Raw genomic sequence first — 14,739 nt, forward strand, 5'->3', positions numbered from 1 at the left:
TTCAAGCCAAAAAAGCGGAGATAAAGCCCTTGTTAATATGCCCCCTTCTTCCGTGACACATGACAGCAGTGTCAGCGAAAGTGAAGTTTTATCATAAAAAATTTCTCCACATGACCAATGACATACCAGTCACAACTGTAAGTGTCCAGTGGCACAAAGGAAATTCAGCAAGCTATAAACCTCCACAGCTCGGTATGTACAATCATTCAAAGAGCAGCTTTAAATACATTTTTGATTTTCAGTCATTTTGTTTTCAAACATTAGCATATCAGTTTCTCATAAGTACTATACTGAGCTGCATCTCAAGGAGCTACTTCCAGGGTACTGATGAGCTATCGGTAGCTCCCGAGCTACCCATTGGAGCCCCCTGCTCTACCAGGACATAGTGCCTCTTTCGCAAACATCCCTATACCACCACTGCATTTCACTGCCAGTGGGAAACGATGTTGAGCAAAGGAAACGGTGTATTATCATCTGGTCCTGCGCACAGGAAGCCGAAAAGTGGAGAAAATAAAATCGAAAGGAAGGAGGGCTTCAGTAAGAAAGAACGGTTTGAGGTCACACAGGGTGACTGCGGCAGAACGTCTGCATTCCCAGCAGCTTCCTAACCGGGACGTGACCTTCGACCCCGAACAACCTCACGTTGAACTTCAGCCTGCCTCGCCGAGGTCAGGAGCAAGTGGTATACAATACATCGCTCCCCTGCATCTACGTCACTACTCTCCTTAGAAACACATTCCTTCCTCAATCCTTTGCCAACACTCGGAAATTGAAGCTGTACAGGAACACATCTCAAATGAAAGCTTTGAGTAAGCAGAAATCTTACAAAACAAGTTTACACGCGGGTCAAACATATCTATTCTTCTGGCTCAAAAAACATATTGTTTACAGAGTCTTCGCCATAGTTTTTGCAAATCACTATTTTATGTGGGACAATTTTTCAGTAAACTATCTCAGGGTCCTAAGCAGTCTGCGGCAAGTCTGGCATGCTTGCTTTAAGGGGAGACTTGTTGCTTTATCTAATAGACAGTGATTTTCAAGAAGGGCAAGTCCTGCCCATGGCAGGTTTGCCCCACGTCACTTCCACCCAGCAGAGTACTGGGCTCATTTAAAGGAACATCTGTTTTAAGGGGTTATGGAAGGAGAGCGGGACATATCTTTTATGGACAACGTAACCGATGTGCAAATCAATTGGTTAAACCTTTGTTTTTATGTTAAGGACTAATACATTCGGATCTTTGTTAATTCGCATTGCGTCCTTTTTAATGTCCAAGGGCCTACATCTTCTAGGTCAGAGTTCAAGCTTTTCTTTGCCTTTGGATCCATTGGCATCCATTTTTGTTCCTAGTGCCCTTGCAAGTTGTTCACTTAGAACTGCACAGCCTGTGCAAAATATGCTTCCACTCCAGAAGTGGCATCATTTACTGTTTCTGAAAAGCATCTACACTTGGTCAAAACGCCCTTACAGTTCAGAATATTGGAGGAAGGAGCAAGTCAGCAGTTTTGGCTTTTGTATAGTGACAAGGTTTTCAGAAGCCTCAATAAGACACACAGAACGTGGGCATCTGCACTAAATTATCCCTCGATACAGAACAGAAACAGCATGCAAAGCATCAGTGCAAACTTCCCCTACGTGCACAGAGAAGGAAAGGCAGGCTAGGGCAAGCTTTGCATCATGCAGAGGATATGTAGACAGCAGTGTGTAGTAAACTACTTCTCTACTATTCCCCATTGAACTTCTCTGTTGGAATGTACCATGACATCATAGAATGCCTGAGTGCCTCTCTGTGCTTACAGTGTCAGTTGGTCATCTCAGGCTGAGCTGCTAGGAGCCTGCTCCTGGTGGGGCTGTCTTTGTACCATCTATCTTCTCCTACTTTCCTGATCTCCTATTCTGGAACCAAGCTACAAATAAAGAAGTACTCTACTTGTACAGCTGGACTCTGTATCTTCCTTTACCACACAGTGCAATATTTTATTCCTTTTATTTTTCCAGCTTTATATAGTGCGGACATGGCCCGAAGGAATCAGAGCGCTTTACAACACACAGGATACAGGGCTACAGCGGGTTACCGTACCAGTTGTCAAACTCAAATGTTTACATTAGTGTGCAAGAGTTACCACAAGAGACAGTTACAACAATTGGGAAGAGGACATACACATTTACACAAAGTCACATCAAGGGCAGTAGAAAAAGTAATTAGGTCTGGTCGAGGGTTTATTAACCAAGTTGTCTACCAAATAGAGGAGCTTAAGGTCCTTTTTAGGTCTCGCTGAGACAGCGAAAGCTGTCTCTTTGAGATATTTTGTAAGTGGGTTTTTAAAGTGCTTCCCCTGGCATAGAGCTACAGTGCACGAGGCGTGCACGCGCGCAAAGCAGCCATATGGCTTTACCTCGCTCTCCCTCGTAGCCCCTCTCCGCCCCCTTCCCTGCTGCTATTTCACACCATTTTCATTAGAACTCCTACTTCTCTCCCCCACCCCCACGTCTCGCGCGTCCAATGCTTGTCTTTCCTATGTCCTTTCGTTTCTTACATGCAGTACCAACTTTGCTTTCACGCTCCTCCGCCCCTCCCCGTCAGTCGCGCTGCTTTCACTTTCGCGGGTGGCCAATGCTTGTTTATTTTGTGTGTGCGGTGGCTTTTCATCTGACACTGGGTGACACGCTCTCCCTCTTCCCCAATGGTAATGTTTTTTTATTTTGTGTGTGCGGTGGCTTTTCATCTGACACTGGGTGACACGCTCTCCTCTTCCCCGACAGTAATGGATTCTCTGCTGTGGCCGAGCTGCTCCCGCCCCGTCAAGTGCCTCTGTTCAAGGCTGTTCTGGGTGCCACACCACAGGCTTTCGGCCGGCTCTTCCTCGTAAGTTTAAGAGCAGGGCACTATGCTTCCATGCACAAAGTAAACACAATAGTTGTATCCGACCACCGTTCCTCAGCGTCGCCCCCCTGCTTGGACATGGATACAGTGGGACTCGGGGCTACCTACCAGACTGTGGAGTTCCAGGTGAGGGTGGGGGCGCCATCTAGTTGTCTCTTCCCCTTTGCTCCCCTCAGGCACATACATTTTACCATTCTCCAAGCTTTTAAAGAATGCATGGGTGTGGTGCAGCGTTTTCTTTGTTTCGATCCGGGGCATACTTTAGCTTGGTGCTTGGTGTGACGTGCTTCTGTTTGTTATTCTTCGTCTCCAGCCTGCAGTGGATGTATTTGTATAAACCCTTTTCATCTTTATCTAAAAACAAAACAACGATCATTATTGAAGTTCATTTATTTAAAAGAGGCTCGTGTGGGATGAATGTGTTGTGTTATAAATGAATGAACATAAAAGCCCCATAGCCTATGGGTTGTTTGGCCGCCCTGCTCCTATGTCCAGCAGAGACAGCATCCGGCAGCGCTTCAGGCGCTATCAGCAGAACCGCCTCTTACTCCAGCTCCTCCTCCCCGGCCTCTGTTTCTTAGAATCAGGGCTCGTCTGTCGAGGGCACGGACCTGAAGTCTTTGTGAAAGGCATGAACTCATCTCTGATATGTATTGTTCTGACCTTCCAGTGTGTGGTCACAGATGTTGAATTACTATGGAAGTGTTGTATCCAAGGTCAGCAGCTGGAAGTAGATGAAAGCCTGCCCCGTGTTTAGATCGCCCATCGCCCAGCTGCCCCTTCCAAGGGTTACACTGTGGCTTGTCTGGTTTGGAGGGGGTGAGAGGGAACATGAGAGTCTTGCCAGAAGGCTCACATCTGCTGCTCAATGGCACACTTCGTACAAGTGCTACCTTGCAGATAGTATTCAGAGAAGGCTCCTCTGCAGCAGAATGGACTTAAGAGACTTTATTTTGCCTCTTTTCCATCTGTAAGAGCTCACCGTGCCTCGTTGAGGTGAATGCATGGGTGTTTCTGTGTGATAAGACGCATTGTCTTGCCTCTAGTTTAGCCTCTGCAGTCCACCAGACATCCCCACTACGTACTGTGTCCAGGCGGCCGTGGTCCTTCCAGTTCGCTTGTTTTACCTTCTTTCTGTCACAGCGAGATCTTACTAGGGCTGGAGTTGCTGTTTTTTGGCCTGCCGGGTGGCTCAGCGAGTTGAACACTCACTGCTGACAAATGCAGTAATCTGCCAGTGACTGAGGTTGAATCTATACAGTGCTTCAGCCCTTTACACATCCCTAAGAGTTGCCAAGCCTGCTGCTACTTGTAACACATACATGTGAGCAGGTATTTCCGTGTGGTGCTTTGACAACTTTCAATAGATTCCCTCGAATCTGCATCACTTCCAGCTTCTGCCACAAGTTTTCCAGCTGCTCACAATGAAACTGAGACACTCCAAGTTCAGTCGAACCGGCACCTTCATCTGTGTTCTGCAGGTAGTGATGGTCTGCTCAACCGCTGCATTGGGTTCAAGAGGTGATTTTCGCTTCTGTGTCACTGCTCACTACCAATCTCTTCTAAATGACTCATTAGCAATGTCCTTTGAATAGATGTGGGAATGTATATCTAACAAGGAGACATTTGTTGTCATTGTAGTTGGGAAAACTGGGGAATGTGCTTGCTATTTTATCAAACTCCAGCATGTAAATTGTTGTTGGCCAAGATTATAGGAGTGGTTGAACGTTTTACGTGTGGTCTAAGGTAATGTGGCAGGTATGGATGTGTCCTTATATGTGTTACGTATGCCCCTGTCTGCCTGTACTAGGGTGTATGTGTGAAGTGGTGCTGCGTATAGCACCCTTTATGCCTATTGCTTGTGTCAATGAATGCCTGCACCTACGCTTTCTCTATATAGAGATATTTGTGTAGCGTGAGCCCCGCCGGGAAGCACCGAAGCGCTGATCATTGGTTGTGGACCCGCACAACGAAACAACTGCAAATAACCTTGCATGTATGCTTGCTGGGTGCATGCTTGTGTCCCTGTGTGTACATATGACCGTATGTGTAAGCATGACAACGTTTTCCTCTGTAAGTGTGTATGTACGTGTGTTCAACTGTCCTTTTGTGTACATATAGTACACAAAACCATAATCTTTTGCATTTGTGAGCGTTTTTTGTGCCTCTTCAAATTCACTCTCCTCCTCTTCTTTCACTATCTTCTACATACACAACCACAGCCTCTTCATACATCCATGGCATTCTCTCCCCTTCTATCTCTTTCTCACACACTATTAATACCATGTTGTCTACAGATCATTTACCACTTCATACACAAGTTGCCTATCCCTCTCATTCTTACTTTGCAACTATTTTATACAGCTCTCACCCCTATCTATTCACCATATCACATATTTACACCACACAAACACACTACATACCACACAATCCAACCACTTACAAATTCACAACTAAAAAGTCTAATGCAAATCACAAAAAAACCCTACAAACAACATACATCCAATTCACTAAAACGACTAAAAAGAAGTAAATAATAAAATTTACAATGCCAAAAACTCAAAGTTTCTCAAATGCGAGACCTATTGCATTGCAAATGCTTGTTGAAGGTTGCTAGGCATATGGAGTGAAGAAGGCAGAGAGTTCCAGATTCTAGTAGCGCCACCAGAGAAAGACTGGTTCATGTATCATTCTCAACTGAAGGTGGGGGGTTTCGAGGAGTAGGGTTTGGGCAATTCTGGAACCCGTATTTGCTCTGGAGATTTTCAGTTTCTCATTTAGATAGATAGGTGAGGAAGAGTGTAGCCCTCAGTGGGTAATGCAATCAATTTTGAATTGAGCCACACTTCGGTGGGGAGCTTTTGGAGAGCTGGCAGGGGAAATGTGGTCAAATTTCTTGAGATCTGAGACGAAGCCTGCTATGGCATGTAGTGTTGCTCTCAGTGGGCATAGGTGAACTTTGGGAATACCTGAGAGAATAGTAATTCCATAGAATGGTCTAGAGAGAAGGAGAGATTGAACAACTGTTTTGAGGTCTTGATCCAGAATCAATTGTCTGATGCCCAAAGCTGGCTAAGTTGGTGGTGTGCACCGTTGGCCATGGCAGCTGTGAAGATTGAGATGATTATCAAGGGTGATGCCAAGTGATCTGACACTCGTAACAATGGCGGGCACGGTAGACATCACAAGTGTTTGAAGTGGGTAAGCGTTATTTATAACTCACGTCTCTTGTTAGTTGTGACTTCTACAAAACCAGGGGTTACATGTGTTAGTGACTTTATGTTTGTTTTTAGAAGTTTGAGCATCTATCGACTTGAACTACATCAGGTTTTGGTAAGATGAAATAAAGTTTTGATTTACGGGCATTTCTTAGGGCTTTAAAACATCTAGGCATTTTCATTCTTTGAGCATTATTCGATAAAACATTATCTGTGGCGCACATTCACGTTCTGGTGATGGGTTCTGGTTCATTTCATGGTCTAATTTTTCTCACTCAGGGTGTTTCTCTTTGAGTGCAAATCCTTTGAGAAATGACAGCATTTTGTTTCTTCTGATTCCTCAATTTCTATTCATATGGTTTTTATTGTAGTTCCGGCTGGAGGTCTTCAAGACACAACCTAGAAGAATTTCTCTGTTCATTGTAATTTACATATCCCCTGACGGAGGGTTATGGATTAACCCGAAATGCAATGGGATCGTCTACTAGACACATATATGTTTATTACAGTATATAAACTGGATGGATTGTGTTGATAACAGTACATCTATGTATTTATGTTTCAGCAGATGAAATATTGTTGGAAGTTCATATGCTACACATTATAATCAATCACAAAAATGCATTATGTTTGTGTTTCTTATTGACATGATTCTCATTTAAAATTGTATGCATTTATGGTTTATATTAGATGAGACCTTTGAGTCCAAGCTGTGCTTCACGCAGGTTATGGTTTTCCACAGCATCTTTTCGGGCAGCCATTAAAGGCAGGAAATGTTGTCCATCCAGTCTTGTACTGAAGTTTTTGCTTACCGAGGTGCGATCACAAGAAATTCTGTTTTAGTTGAGTTGAGTTTTAAAAGGTGGGTGGACATCGAGTTTTGAATCTTTAGGAGTGTATTTGAAAGCAGGGCAACGTCCTCCGGGGCTGAGATTTTAATTTGGGTATTGTCAGCATAGAGGTGAAAGAAAATCCAAGAGTTTCTGAGACTTACACATAGTGGTTTTAGGTAGAGGTTGAAGAGGGACAGGGAGAGGATCGAACCTTGAGGGACCCCTTGGTAAATGCTGACTGGTCTAGAGAACGGATTGGCCATTTTCAAAACTTGGGACTGTTTGGATAGATAAGAAGAGAACCAGTTAAGGACAGTGCCTCCCCATCCCATGCGTACTTCAAGAATAAGAAGGAGGTCAAGGTGGTTGGTGTGTCAAATGCAGCAGATAAATCTAGGAGGACCAGGAGGCAGGAATTGCCGGAGTCGAGGATTCTAAGGGAGTCATCAACTATCTGCAGGATCGCAGTTTCTTCGCAGTGAAACTGGCGGAAACCTGATTGGAGAGTGTCAATGAGGTTGTTTGTATGAATGTGTGAGGTTAGTTTGGATGCTGCGCACCTTTCAAAAGTGAAGTGATTTGGCACATTTTTTGTCATTCTGAGAAGAGGCCCTGTTTGAGAGAGGAATTGACCATGGTGGTCCATATGAGGAGTAGGCGTATGGCAAGAGATTTGCTGATAGAGACTGGAATGGCGTTCTGATGATGGTTTGGAGGTTTTACTTTGGGAATAGTTCATTGTAGGTCCTGCTCAGAGATTGGAGAAAAGGATGACCATGACTCTATTGCCTTGCATGGTAGAGACTTTACAGTTTCAAGGAAGTCGTTGATGGAAAGTAAAACATGGACATCTCTAACTTTTTTCTCAAAGAAATCCATGAAGTTGTTGCATCAGGCCACGGGTGCATTAGGAGCCAAAGCAATAGAGGGGTTAGTAGACCTCAAACAGTCTCTTCGGCCTATTCGTTGCAGAATTCATGAAGGCACTGATGTAGAGTATTTGGCTCTGAGGATTTGGTCTTTTTATTATTTTCTCGCTTTGTAAAGCTTGATCATACTCAGGTGAGATGGTGTTTGTCTCCATTATTTCTCGCATTTTCTGATAAGATTTAATTCTTCATAAATCTCTTTTGAGAACCAGGGTCTAGAGGGTTTTGGTCTGGATAATTTGCACTTCCGATGTGCACATTTGCCAATAAGGGATTCCGGGCCATATGTAGGAAGCCAAATTGCGATCGCAAATGCTGAAATTCGCAGAATTTCAGTTTTTGCGATCGCATTTTGGGCAGTGTGCTATGTAGCACACAAAAACCCACACGCAAAATAAGGAATTGCAAAATTTGCGATTCCTTATTTTGCTAATGCATTTAAGGAATCCCAAATTGCGATTCCTTAAATGCAATGTAGGAAGCACCCAAGTTGTGCGATTTTGGCTTAAGGAATCGCAAATTACCACCAACTTCAGGTTGGTGGTAATTTGCGATTTCTTTGAAAAATGCACTTTTTTGTATTTTTCAAAGTGCCATGTGGCACACATACATGCCCTTAGCGCATGTATGTGCGCCACATGTGCACACATGTTTATTTCACGGGTGCAAAAGGGTGTCCTATTGACACCCTTGCAACCTTGAAATTGCATTCTCAATTTGCGATTCTCTAATTGAGAATCGCAAATTGAGAATGTCTTTCTATTCATTCCTATGGGCCTTCTAGCCCATAGGAATGAATGGCAAGGTATTCCTTATTTACGAATCTCAATTTGCGATTCGCAAATAAGGAATAGTTGGGATTCACAAAATATTTTGCTAATCCTACCTACATTGCATTTTGCGATTCTCTAATTGCGATTCCCTAAAAATCGCAATTTGAGAATCGCAAAACACGGTTTACCTACATATGGCCCTCCATGTAGAAATTGTACTTGTTGGTGACCTTGTTGATGTCAAAATGAGATGTAATCGCAATTAGGGTGGGGAAGGCCATGATCGCCATGGTTTCTTTATCAAGGTTGGATGTGTCTCTAAACCATATTTTCTCTTTCTTGGGTTGCTTGTGAATTTGGTGTAAGAGATGGTTAGAGAGATAACGGAATCTACATGTCATCAGACCAGCCAACTCGGATGGGGTCATATGTCTTTAGGTCGGGGGAATTGGAGAGTATCAGATCCAGAATGGCACATTTGTGGTGTGTAGGCTTATGTCATTGTTGTCGATCGTTGGTATTAGGAAAGGAGGTAAAAGTGTCCATATAGCTATTGCATACGTCTCCCCAGTGGACGTTGAAGTCACCGACGAAGATATTGTTGTCAGAGCTGATAAGTTGAGAGGTGATGAAATCCATGCATTCCTCAATGAAGGTGTTGTTTGGCCCCCTTGGGTGGTAAATCACAATTAGTCTGAGGAGGAACGTAGTGGATGAGGACAGTTCCCCCAACATGCATTTGAAAGACTGAAAGTGAGTTGTGGGGTGGGTGCGGCATCTCAGAGAATTTGTATCTCACAGTGGACAGGTACAGCTGTACAGCACCACTGCATGCCTAACTCACTTTCACAAAGGAAAGAGCACTGGAAGTGTAACACATGCAGCATCAGTGTGACATACCACGACACACATAGCAGCTACAACATGGATTTCAGCAGTGCAAGCTTCTCTCACACGCAAGCAGAACAGACATCACATGTGCATCAGCAGTGCAAGTTTCTCTCCCACACACACAATAAGCACATTATACACAGTGTTGTAAATGTCCCATAGGAATAAAGGGTGCCATAAGTATTAGCCAAGTTTTTAGCAGCCAAACTTCGAATCATTTTTTGATTAGAGGACACACAACTAGACATTATGTCCCTTACAGTGGTCAAAATACTTATATTCCTCTGTCTGTTGCACTGTACTAACCACAGCTTCAGCCCAGCAGCCTTGAGGTTCTTCTAAATCACTGCTCTTGAAGAGGAGGGTGAGCCGCCGAGTTTCTTTTGTCACCCTGAACAGATGGAGTAAGATGGCTTTGTCACTGTGCAGTCAGTCAAACCAGCTGTTGTTCTGCAAAAGGCTCAAGACATGTTTGTTCACCCGTGAAACTATTCTGAAAACCTTTAATTAAGGAGTTTTGCCTTTAGTGATGGGTGTCCCTTGGGGTTGATACATTATCTACTAATTCATATCACCATCAGCAGCAACAATGCAATCTTCCTTCGCATACTCAGAACAGGCACAGCACAATCAGCAAACAACTACTATGCCATGCTGTAGTCCCCATATTTGGAGGGAGAGAGCATCCAAATGGACAATGATGCCAACCAATTCTCCAAGGGTCATGCCAACTGATTTAAGAAGGACACACCCTCACTCACACAAGGTAGCCTACTTCCTCAAAGGGTTCATTCCCTAAGCACTTAAAAATACTTGTGTCTGTCAGGGAGAGGGAGTCTCCGATGGAGCTTTTTTAATGATTTGTTTCGGTGAAGTTATATGCCCTGATACTGAAGGCATTTTTTCATCTCTTAGTAAGCGGCAGTGTATTATCAGATTCAGCTACCGTGATTACATTCTGCCATGCTAGGTTAAATTCTTATTTAATTAGTACCTTCCTTCCACCAAACTAAAAACAAGAGGGTTTTTAGAAAGCTTCATGTCTAATGTTGGTCAAATATGTTTCTGCCTGTACTGTGACTAGAAAAGTCTTAGGCATTAATCAGGACTATGACCCCAATCATTAGGCTCTACTTTGCTCCCATCAACGAGGTGATATGTATGGTGTGAGGGAGAACAAATAAAGCAAGTCGATGCAACTGTCCCCAGGAAACAGGTCTGTAAGATGGATTTATACAAGAAGGGTTAAATAACTTGGCTCTGAGACACTCATTTACAAGAGGCAGGCACTGCCGGACTGTCACTTTTAATGACGCTCTGGTGGTGCAGGCCTCTCAATCATATCTACGAGGCCACAGAAAGTCACCCTGCATGGCTTTTCATGGCCTCGTAGTTAGGGTGTCAGGCAACATAGTGCAAGTCACTGCATTGCCTCACACTGCCTCGGAGAGGCGTGCCATGAATGTTGTGTGGGTGTTCCCACTTAACACTCATGGTTTTTGACACATTCCCAGATTTACAACATAGCCTGAATCTGTGAATGTGTCAAAACAGTGCGCCTCCCCAGGGGTGGTGTAGCATTTTTTTTGTGCAAGATTATGTCCATTCCTGTGCATAAAAACCTGATTTCAACAAAGGCACCGTTGCACCCTGGTGCAAGAGTGCCTGCATTGGCGCTAGGCAGTCATTTGTGTGCTAGAGCAATGTAAGAGGACAGGAATGTGCCGTATCTCATAGATATACGCTGGTCTGAGCTATGAACTATGTGACACCAGACCAGCGTGATCTAACATAGTTCATAGCAAGTGTCCGTCCAGATTTTTTGTATACATGTTTTTTTTCCCCCATTTGTCATTATTCCCTGTTACAACCGTGATTTTTTCAAATTTGGGAAACAGACGCTCTCGGAGGGACAAATACACAACCCCGACAAGCGACTATCCGGGAGACGATAAACTACAGACTCGCCCCGAGACAAAATAAGGACACGCGAAAATCGGATTTGTAACCACAGGGAGGATTCGCGTTTTCAGACAAGATAAGATTATCCAGGAGACGATAAAATACAGATTCGCCCCGGGATAAAACAAGAACACGCGATATACGGATTTATACCCACAGGGAGTATTCGCGCCTTCAGACAAGATAAGCGACCGTGATTAAATCCGGATACTAACATATACATGGATTCAAGGCTATCGTGCCAAAATGTATAGTGACAAATAGTAATCAGCTTTCACAAGCCTTCAGCCATCTACGAAGGACCTTAGAGGTACTCCCCAAGGGAGGAGACAACTTTGCCAGCACACTTTTGTATCGGCAAATTCGATATCAGATTTGAATATAAACACATAAGGAGAAAATATCTTATGTCCTGAAGAAGGCGGCTCTATGTGAAGTGTGTGCCATCGAAACGCGTCAACGCTTGTGTTTTTGTTTGTTAAATTGGGTAGAATTAGGGAAAGTCAGGGATTAGTGACTTATGCCTCACACTGGCTTCCTCAAATCCAAGTTGACATCTGTATGACACATTGTTTGTCTATTTGTGTTCTCCTTTTTAAAATATGTAATTTTTATAATTGAAAAAACCGTCTGTAATTTTATCATTTTTAAATTGTGTATGCTTTGATGTTTACTATATATAATACCTTCTTGATGAACTAGTATTGACAATTAAAAATCTTTTTATATTTGATACTATCTTTTGGTTCACGACTGGTGCTTCAGACAAATTTGGAGGGGAGTGGGTTATGGAAGTGTATACATGAGCCTGTGTGTTGATTGAAATAACAGTAATTTTTGAGTAATAGCCAAAAGGTACACTTTTTTTATACTTACATGTTTTTTTTCACAACTTTATTTATTTCAGCACGTCATAGACACCATAGCGCGGGCTCTTTAAAAACACCGATTCCCATCCACAACCACTCCCACGTAAATACGTAAGGAAGCTCAGTTATTCATTGAACTTCCATTTCCTCCGTGAACTAGTTGGGAAGAGTAACGGCGTTATCACGGTAAGCACTACACTAAACAGCACTTGTTAAGGTCTTCACTGCGCCAGTCGCCAAGCACATTTACGTTCAACTTTACTTTTTTACTTTTCTAATAATTAAGCATGTGTTCGTTTGGCTGACACGGTCATGGACTGCATCTCTTCTTTGATTTTAGACATCAGCATGAATGTCGCTTGTACACAGTTGATCCACGAACTTCGTTGCCGATTTTTCACGCACATGCCAAGTTGTTGGTATTTATGGTTTTGACACAGGTGTTATTCCCGCAATGTATGCATCTCCACTTTATCTTGATTCTTTCATTGGGTTCCATATGCGTTTGACACTTCGTAACTACAGAAGCCCATTTTTTTTTCTGTGAAAGTTTACACTAGTTGTGGATTGTTGAAAATAGCCTTTGTTTTCATTTCCACAATTACATGATTGTAACCTCTGATGAAGGGTCCTCCGCGACCCGAAATGCATTGGGTTGTACGCCACGGATGATGTGATAATATTAACATATGGATTAATATGCGCAATTATTGATTGACTGACGTTATTGGAATGAATAAACTCTACACATTTTTTTAAATAAGCGCAGCAGGAAGTTGGATATATTAATGAACATTTGAACTTTGGTTAAAAAACTTTTGTGTTTCGAAGTGAAGTGCGCCCGTCAGCTCGGAGGGTGTTTCCTTCCCAGCAGTCTTGTGTATCTCATAGATATGGCATGTTCCTGCCCTTTTCTTTTGACGCAGGGCAGCGCAGCAAAGTGACGTGCAGCACTGCCCTGTATCAGATTGTTGTAAATGAGGCCCTTAATGTCTAAACACTCACTGGCGCGAGCAAGGGAGACACTTTTCACAGTGCTCGCCACACGCTATTACCTAATCCATTGAAATGGTGCCAACTGCACCTTGGTTTTTGGGCAGAGAGGCGGCTAATCAGCGCAATCAGCATCAGAACAACCTTCAAACATACACCGGTAAAAGGCAGAGACCTGCAGTGCAAGTTGCCCTCATACATACATAGACAGAACAGGTGTAAGGTGGGTGCAAGTGTGTGGTGAGAGAGACCAACCCTGGTACGTTGGTAAGTCTCAATCAGGAGCAGAAGTGCACGTCCCACTCACTGCACCTGTTGATAAAATGATGGACCCCCATCCAACCACCACCTGATTGTTATCTTCCATCCCCTCTAGCTACACCCCATTACCACTGCTACATGTCCGGCCCTGGCAGTGCTGAATTTGAGCCAGCCCCACCGGCACTCCTTTCTGGGGCCAGTGGGCTCCACAAGCTCTTATCTTTCCTCAACAGCCATTCGATGAGAGCAAGACAGGGAAACAGGAAAGAAGAGAGGAAGACGGAAAAACCGTCAACAAAGGAGAACGCAGGAACCTGTAAGAGTGTGATAAAAGGGCAGGGAGTGCCTAACAGCGGATTAAAGAGGCATGAGGAGGATTTAGGACTACGCAGCCTTGGTATTCGGCACAGAGACATTTAATAGCACCGGCCACTGTCTTTTGAATAGTTCTTTGGACACAGCCACTGGTACTCATTATGTTACAAATTAAGCATAGGTCATGCATTCAAAACGAGGACAAGCTACACAGCCACACATTTGACTTGAGGGAGGACTGGCTCTCAGCAACAGAGGGCACCACAGAAACTGCTACAGGGTGGATTCCAATCAGATTAAATCCACTTTCGCAATAACCACACTTTCCAACTCCTAATTAGGCCTGGGCTAAATTTCCGTTCCGCTCGCGGAAATTGCGATAATTTGACATTTTTGCGTTCCGCGGAGAGCGCAAAAATTTCAAAATTTCCGCATTCCGCAGCTTAGCGATAATTTGTTTCTTGCTCGTGCTGTAAACTAATACATTCTCGCGCGCGCGCGATCGCCTTACCTGAATCCCCGCGTTCGCCGACAAGTTTTCCCGATCCGGTCGCGTTCTCCACGAGATGTTGGATTGTTGGTAGCCATTTGCGCTGTCTCGCGACAGTTCGCGCCCGCAGTAATGTCATTGGTCGCGCGATCACGTCTTTCTTCTCGCGATCATGCACCGCGAGAAGAGTGAAAACAAGATGGCCGCGCCCGCGAGCAACCGCATAGGTAAGTTGGCGAGCTGCGACCACGCAGAAAATACCGCGAACGGGCGGGAAAAAAACTTCCGCATCTTCGCGATATTTCCGCGTGTTTGCGGAGATT

The 14,739-nt window shown here is 43.9% G+C and overlaps 1 long non-coding RNA gene across 1 annotated transcript in view; it reads left to right on the top strand.

Annotated features, from left to right (window-relative positions):
* The first annotated feature begins 12,468 nt into the window (after nucleotides 1-12,468).
* The window catches only part of LOC146810376 (uncharacterized), a 279,938-nt gene continuing 277,667 nt past the window's right edge, over nucleotides 12,469-14,739 (top strand). Inside the window, exon 1 of the long non-coding RNA XR_014965681.1 lies at nucleotides 12,469-12,543. This is a non-coding gene — a long non-coding RNA (uncharacterized LOC146810376). The remainder of the gene's footprint in view (nucleotides 12,544-14,739) is intronic.

This window comes from Triturus cristatus, chromosome 7 (genome assembly GCF_964204655.1).
Source record: "Triturus cristatus chromosome 7, aTriCri1.1, whole genome shotgun sequence".
NCBI classification, from domain to species: Eukaryota; Metazoa; Chordata; class Amphibia; order Caudata; family Salamandridae; genus Triturus; species Triturus cristatus.